Raw genomic sequence first — 14,626 nt, forward strand, 5'->3', positions numbered from 1 at the left:
GAGTATTATTTGTGTTTGTAAGAGACTATATTAACTGAAGAGGTAGTAATCCTTTCAAACAAGGAGGATGAAGAACAGATGCTGTCAGACTCCACTCACACCCCTCTTCGTACCGTGTGTGAGCACGCTAGTGCCACTCCATCTGCCAGCACCTTCACTCTTCCTGAGAGATGCGCCTGGGACAAGCCAGTGCTAGGAATTAATGCGCCCCAGGAGGCCTCAACCAACCACTGTTGGAAGTTGGTGTTCACATACCCACCTCCCTCACCCCCGGGATGGATAACTCAGAGGTATGTGTCCTACCCTGTCCCCCCCAATGGGACTGAGCTCCTCTTGCCCATGTAGCTGCTTTCCTTTCCTGAATCACACCTCCACTTATCAGTTTATTCAAAGGAACCACTTGTACTAGGGTCTGTTCCTGGGAGAACCACCCTGAGAAAGGTAGAGGGCCACCATAGCTCAGACATGACGACAGGGCCTGGGCCTGGATCACTGGGGTAGGGTCTGAGCCAACTGAAGTGAGTTAGAACCTGCTGGAAGGCCTCTGGCTCTTGGGCAGCCTCCAAAAGTCGCTGTCCATCCTGATAATGTCACACAGTTAGGAATTCAGGATGCTGTGTTGGCCATCCAGACAATTAGTTGTTCTTTTCTTGCTGTTTATGCAAGATCTTAGCTCACCCGTCATTCATCCCTTATATTAACATAGTTGGTGATTTCCTAAGACTCAGGTAAAAACCACCAATTCCACTAAACGCCTCCTCGCTGCTAAAATAACAACCCACAAAGGCTCATTGGCATTAGTCCGCTGACACGTAATCCAGGGCAGCAGATTTCTGCAGTTCTGTGGTACAGAAAATCATTACCTCGCACGGATCGTCTCCAGCGCAGACAACATCCCAAAGGCCCCCGAGCGAAGTTCTCTCCAGAAACCACACGTCACACGTCTTCACCCATCACTGGAACTGACTCTGAAGAGAAAAGAGTATAAATATTCATCACCATGAAGCAGGGGGCGGGTCTGCTTCCAGTGGCCGGTCAGCATCAAGATCCTTGTGAAACGAACCTGCACGGATTCACTAACGTGCCCCCAGCACCCTGGCCCCTCTTGCCACACGCACACACGAGTCCTCCCAAGCAAGGGTTGTCTTCCGCGAGGCCTTTCGCAACAGGGAACAGTCTTTGGATTCCTCTGTTCATTCCTTGGCCGCTTCTCGGACCCCCTGATGCTGACCGAATCTAGATCAGGTGTGTTTACTTTGGACCCCACGAGGCCTGGCCACTGTGGCCAGCACAGAGCTGTCTGCAAAATATTAGCTTTTGATATTTTAAGAAGGGTGAAAAAGAACAAATTTAACCAGATTTCATGTCTTCAGCAGTTTGTAGCTCGGATTGGCATCAGTTAGGAATATGAGCGCCCAGGCCGTGTCTGAAGGAATGCTGTCCTGTTCCAGAGTGCGCGGCCTTCTCGCCCTGCCCCCGCCCGCTCAGCCGCCCGTTCTTGTTCCCGGGGTAGGAGCAGCACCTCGGAAACTTCTCCCACTGAGTCTCGGCAGCCTAGGCCCCGCCAGCCGGTGACAGCCAGGCAGGGGTGCGCCTCCTTCTTATTCCCAAATTACCATGGCCCAAGTCGCTACTGGCGTTACTGCTAAAAATCCATCCACTCATCTCAAAAATAGTCCCAGACCGTTCCTGAGAGGGTCTCCAAGGACGACCGCTTGAGTGCTCTGCTGTGTGCCCCTGGGGGTCCTCCCTGCCTCCCTCGCCTCCCTCTGTGGGGCCGTTGTCTGGGCTCGCTGTCCTCTGATGCGGGCAGTGTTGGGCCGCGGGTCCAGCCTTGGGCCCTGCTTCCCTGGCTGCCGCATCCAACGAGGCCAAGCCAACTCTTACAAGACTTTACCGGGGGCTTGGGGCTGATGGAAATGCTCCTGGGAAAGTAGGTGAAAACCAGTCTGGAAGTGGGGCTCTTGGAGGGTTTGACCCAGCGGCTCTGGGGCCTCTTTCTCGGTGGCCTCCATGTCCCCTCAGCAGGCGCTTCAAGCAGCCACCTGCTTTGGCCTCCAGGACCAACTGCCTCTTCACACAGTCACTCCCTCCAGGGCACTGTCGGGACTCCCAGCCGAAGAGTTTGGAGCACTTTGTCCAAACCCTGGGCTATGCAGTCTTAAATGACACAAGCGAGTCACTGACCCAAGTGGGCTGCTCTCAGTGACCAGCCCCTCGCCTTACCTTTCATCAAATGTCATGTTTCTCAATGGGGACTCCCTGGCCTGTTGAGAAGAGCCATTCTTAACCGCGCAGGACTGGGCGCAGCCCACTAAATACCAGTCGTGCTTTTCCCTGCTATCATGAGCATGACTCAGCACCTGAGTGGGAACCTCCACTCACATGCAAGGTGCGGACAAGATGAAGGCCTGCGTGTCCATCTCACCGGGGTCTGTCCTCTGCCCCCCAAGTGCTAGAGCAAGTGCTTGGACAAGAGCACACACCCACCATCTGTATTAGTCATGTTTCCCAGAGAAACAGAGCCCATAGGATATGTGTGTGTGTGTGTGTGTGTGTGTGTGTGTGTGTAGACAGGGACAGAGAGAGGAGAGACTGATTTATTTTAAGGAATTCCCTCATGTGACCATGGAGGTTGGCAAGTTCAAATTCTGCAGGACAAGTCTGCGAGCTGAAGGCCAGGGAGGAGTAGATGTTGCAGCTCGAGTCCCAAGGTAATCTGGAGTTTCTTCCTCCTGAGGAGACCTGGGTCTTTTTTCTCTTAGGTCTTCATCTGGTTGGATGAGGGCCATCCGCCTTATGGAGGGCCTCCTGCTTTACTCAAAGTCTACTGGCGTCAGTGTTCATCACATCTAAAAGCAGCATCTACACTGGTGTTTGGCCAAACATCTGGACACCATACCTCAGCCAAGTCGACCCATAAAACTAACCATCACACCATTCAAGCACAAACACTGCTCTTTAGGCACAGGGCAATCTACCTGCAGGTGTAGAGCAGGGAGCATTCTCCTTTGTGCAGAACATGGTTCTGCTAAGGAAATACCCGGTCTGTGTTTCTGAACCCAGAGCACCTAACTCTTAGCCTGAAGCACCTGCATTTGGGTCATGTTCATTTTCAGAGCTTCCCAAAGAATGGTTGAGCTTAACCTTCCACCTACAGACCTCAAATGGTTCATTGAATTATCAAAGTATCTCAAACAGAACTGTGTTTGCCTCAGAGATAATATCCAGACTCTCCCATGGAAGGCAGAAACTGCTCCTAATTATGAAACTTTTCATCTTCCCAAGTTCAAAGAGTGGCGTCTGCTCTCCTCTGGCACCTGTCAGACCCCGGAGCAGCCCGTGGCCAGTTAGTCCATGAGCTGAACGGAAAGCAGCCAGTGCTGAAATGAGAATTCTCCACAATCGCTGTGCCCTGAGACACCGCTGTCACATCTCCTAATTGACAGAGTGCAGTTGTTCATCCACCCCCAGCCACAGGGGACCTGAGCATCCCTGTGATAGGAAAATCCGTAACTAAAAACTAAGACTTTATGTGAAAAAGAAAAAAAAAGATTGCATTTGCAAGTAAATCTATGAAAGACCCTACAAATACTTCATATGCACCAAAACAAAACACTAAAGGACATACAATAACATCTAATTCATCTTCAATTTGTCACACAAGATTATGTATATTTAACTTCCGTTTGCCATCCCTTATACACTGCAAGCTTTTCAGGATCTCTTTCCCCTAAAGTTTCAACGTGAAGCTTGTAAATTATTTTTATCTTTGCATATCAGGGCAATTCCTCCTCTGTGTTTATTTCTTCTCTGAGGGCTGACTGCCTGCCTGCTGTCATCCCTGGGACTCATTGCCTCAGGGCCTCAGTACCAAAACCTGTGCGGTCGGCCCCACCCCGCCTGTTCAGGCCCTGCCCCAGCACCGCCCTCTGATGAATGGAGAAGTTTGTACTCACTCCCTTCATGTCTCCCAAACCTTCATGGCAAAAACCTGCCCTCTGGTTTGGCTACCTGTTTTGCCTCCTTATTCTAGTTCTAACTACTGGATTCCCTTATTCTCCATTTACCCCAAAATGGCCAGCTCCCACCCGCTGGGCCTGAAGTCTGTACAGAAACAGAGCCACATACACTAGCATTTCACGCAGGCAAAGGTCGAGCTCAGGGAGGGGACACTGTTCTCTCTGAAACTCATGGTCCCTGAAACCCACCCTCCGAGCTGTCAGCAAGCCCACACCTGCTTCCCTCCTGCTGCCCCTAGCCCCTGAGATGAGGTTTGGCCACAACAGAAACAACAGTGGAAAGAGTCCTGGTGCTATTTTCTGGAAGAAAAAAAATGAAGGATGAGGGTAGGAATCATCCCCGGCTCTGAAAACATGACTATTATACCAACACTAGAGGCCCAGTGCACAAAAATTTGTGCACTTGGGGGGGTCCCTCAGCCTGGCCTGTTCCCTCTCGCAGTCTGGGACCCCTTGGGGGATGACCACCTGCTGGCTTAGGCCTGCTCCCTGGGGAATTGGGCCTAAGCTGGCAGTCAGACATCACTGTGGCAGCCTGGGAGCACTCGGGGGATGTCCACTTGCCAGCGGGGAGCAGACCTAAGCTGCAGTCGGACATCCTTAGCGCTGCTGAGGAGGCAGGAAAGGCTCCTACCACCACCGCTGTACTGGCAGCCGTCAGCCTGGCTTGTGGCTAAGCAGAGCTCTCCCTGTGGGAGCGCACTGACCCCTGGTGGTCAGTGTGTGTCATAGTGACCAGTCATTCCCAATCTTTCTGCTGTTAGGGTCAGTTTGCATATTACCCTTTTATTATATAGGATAGAGGCCTGGTGCATGGGTGGGGGCTGGCTGGTTTGCCCTGAAGGGTGTCCCAGATCAGGGTGGGGAGCCCACTGGGGTGCCTGGCCAGCCTGGGTGAGGGGCTGATGGGTGTTTGCAGGCTGGTCACACTCCCTTCATGTTGGGGGTCCCCACTGGGATACCTGGCCAGCCTTGGCGAGGAGCTGATGCCTGTTTATAGCTGGTCACACCCCCTTCAGGGTGGGTGTCCCCACTGGGATACCTGGCCAGCCTTGGTGAGGGGTTGATGGCTGTTTGCAGGATGGCCACACCCCCTTCAGGGTGGGGGTCCCCACTGGGGTCTCTGGCCAGCTGGGTGAGGGGCTTATGGCTGTTTGCAGGCTGGTCAAGCCCCCCTGGCAATGGAAGCTCCCAGCCTCTCCTTTTTTACTTTTTTTTTATTCTGGGATTTATTTACCTTCTATAATTGAAACTTTGTTGCCTACTCCTGCTCGTTCCACTCCTGCTCGCTCCAGCTCCGAAGCTGAAAGCAGGTATCTGGGGTTTATTTACCTTCTGTAATTGAAACTTTGTTGCCTTCAGTGGAGCTCAGAGCCGGCCGGGAAACTTGGCTTCCTCCATCACTGGAGCAACCAAGCCTCCTGCTCACTTCAGCTCTGTGGCTGCTGGCCGCCATCTTGGTTGGGTTAATTTGCATACAGTCGCTCCAATTGGCTGTTGGGCGTGGTTTAAGGCATAGCGAAGGTACAGTCAATTTGCATGTTTGTCTTTTATTAGTGTAGATTTCAAGCAAGCTTATGAAAAAGCCATTTACTTCCAATTCCAAAATCCATCCTATTTGACTATGTTAGGGAATTGGGAAGATCCTGGTGCCAATGAAAGTAGCAGTGAATTTGAGGCTGAGTGAGTGAGTGGAAGGCAGAGGCTGAGGAGGGGGCCCCGCATCAGAAAAGGTTGTGGTTGGAGCCAAGGGCTGCCGAAAGGCCAAAGCTTTGCTTTGGGAAGCCCTGCGCTGTGACTATTTCACGGACAAGTGACTGTTCTCACGGGGGGTGGGGGGTGGGGGGGTAGAGGCACCTCCGTTTAGTCCACTGGGCCCTAGATAACTTGTTAGCTTAGGACTTAGGGATGTCTTCAGAAAAGAGGAGGTGGGAATGCCAATGTCTTATCATATTTGACCATAACCAAGGCCTTAGAAACGATTGCAATGGGTTTGCCTCCTTCTGTATGATTATCTGTATTGCAACCCCCCTCCCCCACCATGGTAATTACTCTCACTACTCCACCACCATTACTACCCTGCTTACTGCGCACCTGCAATGTGCCAGGCCCTGTGCTGGGTGCCGTATGTACACTTCTCTAATGCTCTCAGCAACCTTGCCTTGAAGGTGTTATCATCCTATTTAAAGGAAGAAATGAAGCCCAGAGGGATTCAGTAGCCCAAGGTCACAGGTAGTTGGTGGCTCCTGCTCCCAAAGCCCATGTGCTTCCCACTTTGCCAGGCCCAGGCCTCCCTCTGCTACTTCTCCTGCCGCTGTCAATGGCTCCTCCTCCTGAGGGAGCCGCCACGGCAGTTCCGTGGTCTCTACAGGCCAGACGCCCTCCCCTGGCTTCCTGCCTCCACCGGGACTCCCCAGGGTCCCCACTGGCTCCTTCCCTGGGACTCGGCACCCTTTGGCTTCTTCGGATGACCCCCCTGAGTTGTGCTAATATATACCAGCCTCCTGCCCCCCAGCACCCCACAGTAAGGGACTGCAGGGACAGAGCCCAGAAACCCACGTGGATTAGATGGAGGGCCTGGCCCACTGCACCCAAGAGGAGCAACAAGTCAATGCAGCACATAAAACATGACTTGAACCTGACGGCTGAAACCGTTTCCATTTGATTTTGTCTCCTATTTATAACCCCGTGGGCACGTTCTCCTCATCTCCAGCCCCGGCAGCTGGAGAGCAGCCCCCACATCAAGGAACACCGACTGTTAACCACAAGCCGGCCGGCCGGCAGCTTGCCCGGCCCTGGGCCTTAACTGGGCACGTTTCCCTCTGCTGACTTTTTTAAAGCACCAGCTGATTTAAATGAATAGAATCGAGCTTTGTCTTGGAGGAAGAGTTTATTATTTATATCAAGGAGCCATGTAAAACTCACTGTTTGCATGTTTTAACCCATCTAAAAATTATATACAGGGTGTCCCCAACCATGTATATACACTTTAACAGCTGATACCTCAATGTTGAAAATGAATGCATTTTAATAAACACTGCCTTTATAATGATTCAAAGTGTGCATATACGTTGTTGGGGACACCCTGTCTATTGCCAAATCACACATCATCATGCTTGGATTTTATTTCACGCCCTTAGTAGAACCCTGCCCTTACCTCCACAGTCACTAAGGGGCCCATACAAACCAGCCTCAGTGAGAGGGGGCTTTGGGAAGAGGTGGAATGTACCTACCCTCACTGGCACAGAGGAGCCTTGAGTGTAAAAGTCTAAGGCAGTGGTTCTCAACCTTGGCTGCACATAAGAATCACCTGGGAATCTTTTTAAAATCCTGATTTCTGGGCCTCATTCTCCGGAAATTCAGTTTCTTTGTTACTCATGTTGTGGCCCCACCCCATCACAAAGAAACAGAATTTCTGGAGGACGAGGCCCAGAAATCAGGATTTTAAAAAGATTTCCAGGTGATTCTAACGTGCAGCCAAGGTTGAGAACCACTGGTCTAAGGCCATGCTGCATGGGCCCGCCACTCACCCCAGCCAGAGCCACATCTTCAAATGGAAGGAAGGGCTGTGGTCTGCAGCTCCTCCTCCAGGGCAGGCCTTGGAAGCTGGTTCTATCCCTCCTTTGCTGAGATAAGAACATCTAAGCATCTCAAGCAGCATCTCTTGGACAGGTGCCCACACAGCCAGGAGCACTCAGCTCCCCGAGGTGTTTTGTACTGAACAATGCAGGCTGGGAGCCGAACTGAGATTTCTCCTGTGCTTACCTACGCGCACATTTGCGTGAGCTTTTAACAAATGAGCCTATTTGCTTAATTCTCTGAACTGTTTATAGAATATTATCACATGCTGGAATAGTGATATTAATAAGCTCCTTAGCTTAATTAAGCATAGACAGAGCCAAATGCCTAAGCTTCCCACAGAATGTGCTAATCTTGTGTGATTATGGTGATTACTTGGGTAGCCAGAATGAAAATCCCACAGAAGAAGAAACCGGTCTCCCAGACATGGTATCATTGGATCATTTTTATAAATGAGAGCACCCCCCAAAGTGTGATCCCATGCCCTGCCCAGTGATCAGAGGGGAGCGGTCTGGAAGCCCAGACTGTGTCTGCCGTTTCAGCCTGAGTTGAAACGCTCATCCATTACGAGGCGCACCTCCTCCGCAAGACGGGGAGAGGGTGACGGGCGCTCTTGAGAAACCTGAGGGGGTGTGGGAGGAATCATGTCAAGTTACAATGTTTTTCTTCAAATTATTATCTTTAAGAATGAACTGCTTTTTCCTCTCTCTGTGACTTAGTAACGTTACCAAATATGGTGCTTGGCATCCTAAATGGAAGAAGAATCTTGGATTCTGGACAATTGAAGTGTCATTTTGGGATGATAACGCGTTAAAGTGTTTGCTCAGCACTGAGACCATCCCCGGTCTGTGCTCGACGCCTCATCACTGGGCCTTTCTCCTTGGGGACCTGTTGTCGCCCAGGCAGGTCCCTTGGAGGCGGGTGGTGCAGCCCTCCTCCCTGAAGCCCTGTGGTTTCGGTGATGCGTCCAGGGGCGGGTTTATTGACATCCATCCTGCTCAGTACTTGGAGTCACGCTCAATCCGGGGGCTGACGGCTTTCTTCATTTGGAAAATCGCAGCTGCTGTCTCTTCACATTTCTTTCTTCCCCCGGCCCATCTCTTTCTTCTTCCAGAACTCGTGTTAGACGGACGGGAACCCTCTCGGAAGCTTCCCCGCGGCTTTGGCGGCTCTTTCCCATGTTTCTCTCTTCTGTGTTTGGACGAGTGTTTCTACACTATCTTCCAATTCACTGATTTGCCTTTAAAATATGTCAAGTCTGTGGTTTATTCCCTTGTTCCTTCTATTGATTTTTTGTTTTGTTTCCATCACTCTAATTTTTATTTCAAAATTCCTTTCTTTCCACTTACTATTTTCTTGACACCAATTGGTTGCATGGTTTCTTTTAAAGAAAGCGCACGCCTTTATTCGTCTCTGAGTATTCTCAGCACACTTACCTCCACATCTGTCTCGGAAGTACAGACTGGCCCGTTGTCACGGCGAGCAGCCCTCACATCAAGTACCAGGCCCGCTGCACCCAGCAGAGCAGCCCCCTCCGGCCGTGTCAGACTGCGCCTCCAGAATGGTGCTCACAGCGCAGCCTGTGTTTGGGAGTGAGAGGCAATTCGGCTCTTCCAACCTCAGGAAAGGGGCATCAAATGTCGGGGTGCACACTGTGGGGTGTATGCTACAGTTAGTCACTGAGAATTAGATGCACACAAAGCAAAATGAGTAGATGTCAAAAGCAGGCCTGATAAGTAAGAAACAGAATGAGAACTGTAGCTCAATAAAAAACTGTAACACAGGCGGTCAGAATGCAAACAATAAAAGTGTGTGTGTCCAGGAGTTAGGCTGCCTGCCCATTGGAGGGAAGGGGGGCGGGAGAGGGATGGGCCGAGGCGGGGATAGAAATGCGCACACGCAAGCGTGCAGACTGCTGGGGACCGTGCCGTAGACTGGAAAGCAGGACTAATTCATCCTCTGAGCTTCTGCATCAATAAATGTCTTGATCTGCCTGTCCAGGAAATTACTTTCATCTGTAACGAATTCGTGTTCCAGCTATTGATTTTGCTATCTTTTCTAGCATTAGATTTCTTCATATAGTTTGGCATTTGGGTGAGCAGGCCCATTTTTAATGAAACACATTTTCTTTCTTTCTCTGTGTCTCCCTTTGTGCTCGCCCCCCTCTGCCTGACAGACCCTTCAGGCCCCCCGTCCAGAAGTGGCGGTGGACAGTGGTCATTGGAGGGACACTCCAGGCAGTGCTGGGCTGTGGCCGACCTGGCCATGGAGTCACGGGCAGCTGTGCTTCCCAGCTGGAGGGGGCTGACTTTGCCCCTCTCTCCCTTCCTGGGCGCTGTGGGATGTGAACCAGAGCCCCAAGCAGCGTCTGGCAGCACTGTTTTCTTCTCAGTCCCCTTTCACTCACAGGTTGGGTGATGGGGGTCTCACCCCAACCTGCAGCTTCAAACTCTGGGCCAGGTCTCAGCCCCTGTCTCGCGTGTGCCCTTTTAGTCACCCTCCCGCCCCCGGACCCCGAGCCCTGCGAGCTGAGGCCTGGCTCCACTCGCCATCTTGCATCTCCGTCTCATGTCCGGGCTTCAGAAATATGTCCCGTCATCTAACCCAGCCACATTTTCTCGATAGTCTCCTTTTTTTATTTTACCCACCACAGCTACTGTGGAGAGAGGTGGTTCCTGTCTCCATAGATATTCAAATGATTCAAGCAAGTTTAAATAAACCTGATGAAAAGTAGATTAACAAGGAGAAGAGGCGTGGAAGGATTTACACACCCGTTTGTTGGCAATTCATCTCAAGGTGACGCATTCAGTTTAGGCTAAGCCGGTCGCTTTCACAGGTAGCCGTTCAAGCAGCCTTGAGAAAGCCTAGCCTTCGGTAACCACCGCCTTCTCTGTTAGCACAAAGAAACTGGCTTCCCCCTCTCGGCTGCATCAACACCTAATTCAGGGCCCCAACCAGACCTTCCCTTTCAACGGGGCCCTTCAGGCAGGAGACGTAGTCTGTGTATCTCTCCTCGCCCCAGTCCGCTACCGATGTTTATTCTACGTGGATTTTACTGGCATGTGAGCCATAGAGGTGAACAGAAGAACCCATTTGACCAGAGCTTTTAGTGATGACCTAGGACTCTGGACTCCAGTATGAATAGATTCAGTCTAGCCCTAGCTGGTTTGGCTCAGTGGACAGAGCGTCAGCCTGCAGACTAAAGGGTCCCAGGTTCAATTCCAGTCAAGGGCACATACCCGGGCTGCAGGTTCAGGCCCCAATAGGGGGTATGCAGGAGGCAGCCTATCAATGATTCTCTCTCATCATTGATGTTTCTATCTCTCTCTCCCTCTCCCTTCCTCTCTGAAATAAATAAAAATATATTTTTTTAAAAAATAGATTCAGTCTCCCCCAGCCCTACATTTCCATTCAAGGCCCCCTTCCGAGCCCTGCCCCAGCCAGTGTACACCTGGCCTCATATTGCCCAACAGTCTAGCCTTCTGTGGCCAGAATGCCTTTCCCAGGCCCACCTTAACAGATCTGCTCTTTGGGGTTCTACTCAAGGCTCACCGTCAGTAATGATGCCTTTCCTGATGCCACTTACCCGGCTCTCCCTCCTCTAAGCTTATCTCTGCCGTCGATTTGACATTTAGCCACCAGGACCTGTCATCTTATGTATGTAATATCTTTTCAATGTCGGAAAGTGCCTTAATACCTAAAACTCATGAGGTGTATCGGCTGTGCAGGTTCACTCTCCCTTGATGCTCCAAGATTCCTGAAAGACGGTGAGGCAGATAGTATCACAGTTACAGCATTATTCTCATTTTTTCAAATGATATCATTGAGGCTTAGAGGTGTTAAGTAACCTGCCCAACCAGGAAGTGGCGGAATTGGGATTTGAACTGAACTTTGTCTATCAACAAATTTATAATAACTTTCTACTATAATCAAAATGGCAAAGAGGTTGGCTTCTCCTCAAATCCAACCTAAGTGGCTGGTTATAGCTGCCCAAAGTGCTGTGTCAAAAAGCCAAACTCATCTGACCAGTGTGGCTCAGTGGTTGAGTGTCAACCTATGAACCAAGAGGTCACGGTTCGATTCCAGTCGAGGCACATGCCCAGGTTGTGGTCTTGGTCCCCAGTGGGGGGCATGTAGGAGGCAGCCAATCAGTGACTCTCTCTCATCATTGATGTTTCTATCTCTCTCTCCATCTCCCTCCCCCTCTGAAATCAACAAAAATATAACAACAAAACAAAAAAACAGCCAAACTCAGGCTCAGCATAAAAGGGAACCGTCCACAATGAAGGAACAGGGTCAGCATGGGTCCAGCTATGGAGGAAGAGCACTCGGCCACCTGTTTGCCGTCCCCTGCCGCATGCTAACTTTCCTGAGCTAGGAGAGCATTTACTACCGGTTGCATTTACATTGCATGTACAGGAGCATTTACATTCTACAGCCCTTGGAGCAGAGAGCTTACCCTATAGCAGATGAGCATCCAGCAGAGATGGGCTCCCACAGCCTGCAACAGCCCCACCAGGGGCTGTGAGCGAGCAGCCCCGCTCCGGACCAGCTGAGCGGCTTGGCTCGGTGACTGATTCCAAACTAACAGGCATGCAAAACACAGTGTGAAGCTTAAGGAAAACTGTTTGACCCAGAAGACTGAACATCAATGTGAAAAATAAGTGGTAATGCTTTCCGCACGGCGATAATACTTTTCACACGCACAAGCTGGTACAGAGAAGCCGAATGCCGTGCGGAACGCACACCCTGCGTGTGGCTACTCCTAAGGTCGTGCATCTCCTCTGGGGGACCCCCCACCCCCATCATATGTGATCATTCCTGACTTCCTATATCTCAAGATTCCTGGGAGGATCAAGGGATAAGAGACCAGCATTCTCTGATACCCGACCCCATTACCTGCTGCTGCCATCCCTACTCTGACAATTAGTGAATCGGAAAGGGAGAGAATTTCTGGCAGGGACTGCTGTCAATTACTGGAGACAAAATGACCAATTACTACTCTTCTCCAAGCCAGCTCTGCTCGCCTCCCTGGCCTCCCTCCTGGACCACCTCCTGCCTCGGGCCGGGAGTTCTGTTTCCGCCTCATCTCTTTACCATACCTCGGGATGGGGACAGGTCCAGGAACCCAGGCCAAGACCAGCAAATGTATCACCATGCTCATGACAGCAAGCTGCATGCGGAGCGAATTCCGCGGCCCCCACCCCTTCAGCTCCTCCCTCTGCCAAAACCAGGGGAGCTGCAAGATGCCGCGGACTGCAGACTTATCTCCACATGAGGACTGGTCCTGTTGGCAAATGCAGTTAGGTATCAGCCATCGGGCTATTTTTAGAAGCTTGTTTGGGAATATCTCAAAAACAAAAATTGCCCCGTGGTGAGCGATGTTAGCCAATTCGCCGAAACAGAGCATCAGTAAACACATTGTAAACGTGCCGTTAGCAATATGGAGCGTCAGGAAGATGGCCTTTTGTCCCCTAGGAATGGCTCACTGCTCTGTGAGCAGGTAGGATGCCTGTGGCATTTATACACCTTTTCAATCCTGGTGGCCAAATCCTGTCTTTATTCACACGAGCAGCTCTTCCCAGGCTGGGGCTGTGAGATCCTTGACCCGGTCCTTCCAGAGGCGCTTCCCAGGGTCCGGCCGAGGGAGCCGTCATTCCAGCTGGAGCTGGAGGTCATGACAGGCCAGGCTGAGCACCCACTGGGGCAGTGCATGAGGCGGGGCATGTCGTCAGGGAGACCCAGGTCAGGGAGGCCGGTGGTGGGGAAGGCAGGGGTCAAGGAGGCGCCACAGGAGCAGGTCACCCGCAGTGTCACTGAGAGGAGGGTCCCAGGCTCCTGGGCGGCTCCCTCTGCCAGGCCCCTGGGCCAGGTCCCAGGAAGCAGACCCAGCCCGGGGACACTAGGTCTTCCCCCTGTGGGCAGGAGAAAGCCCTGCTAGCCTGCGCTAAGCAAACAGATGAGTCTAAGTGTGTGCTCCGTTGTCCCAGCACCGTGGCCTTTTATTTGAAGAACTAGAGACCTAGTGCACGAAATTCATGCACTCATGGGGCGGGGGGGATCCCTCAGCCTGACCTGTGCCCTCTCAAAGTCCAGGAGCCCTAGGGGGATGTCCAACTGATGGCAGTCAGACATCCTTAGCACTGCCATGGAGGCAGGAGAGACTCCTGCCACCACCGCTGCACTCACCAGCCATGAGCCCAGCTTCAGGCTGAGTGGCGCTCCCCTTGTGGGATCGGGCTAAAACCGGCTCTCCGACATCCCCCGAGGGGTCTTGGACTGTGAGACAGTCCCCACTGGTGCACAATCGGGGCCGGGGAGGGACGTGGGAGGTTGGCCACCCGGGGAGGGACCACAGGAGGGCTTCAAGGCGTGTTCAGCCTATCTCACTCAGTCCCGATCAGCCAGACCCCATCAGCAAGCTAACCTACCGGTCAGAGCATCTGCCCCCTGGTGTCAGTGCACATCATAGCAAGTGGTTGAGAGGCCTTAGCATATCATTAGCATATTACGCTTTGATTGGTTGAATGGCTGACCAGTCAACTGGACACTTAGGATATTAGGTTTTTATTATATAGGATGTGTGTGCTGCGCTTTAAAATTCAAGTCAGTGATATTGATTCAGCTGGAGTCTCAGCCCAGCAGCACCCTTCACCCCAACTTCTTCACTCTGCTGATGAAGACAGTGATGGTCGTGTCCCTCGGGTGGGGGCAGGGGGAGGTCCCATCTGGGGCTGGGGCTGGGGCTGGGGCTGGCCTGCGGTTCAGGCCGTGTTCCTGTTGGCTCGGGGCCCTCCTAGTGCTCATCCTTGGGCCGGGTGTCCACTTCCCCAGCTCCCTCTCAGCACCCACCTTCCCCACCGGAAATTGGGGGCAATCATTGCTACGCCCCTGGCTTCCTCTCTGTGAAGATGCAGACTGGCACAGTGCACGCCTGGGCCCACCTGCCCAGCAGCCTCCGAGAGGGAGCGAAGGAGCTGGTTGAGCCCAGAAAGGACACGTCTGAGTGGAGGAATCCTAGCACC

The sequence above is a fragment of the Myotis myotis genome, unplaced genomic scaffold (assembly GCF_014108235.1).
Source record: "Myotis myotis isolate mMyoMyo1 unplaced genomic scaffold, mMyoMyo1.p scaffold_m19_p_7, whole genome shotgun sequence".
NCBI lineage: Eukaryota > Metazoa > Chordata > Mammalia > Chiroptera > Vespertilionidae > Myotis > Myotis myotis.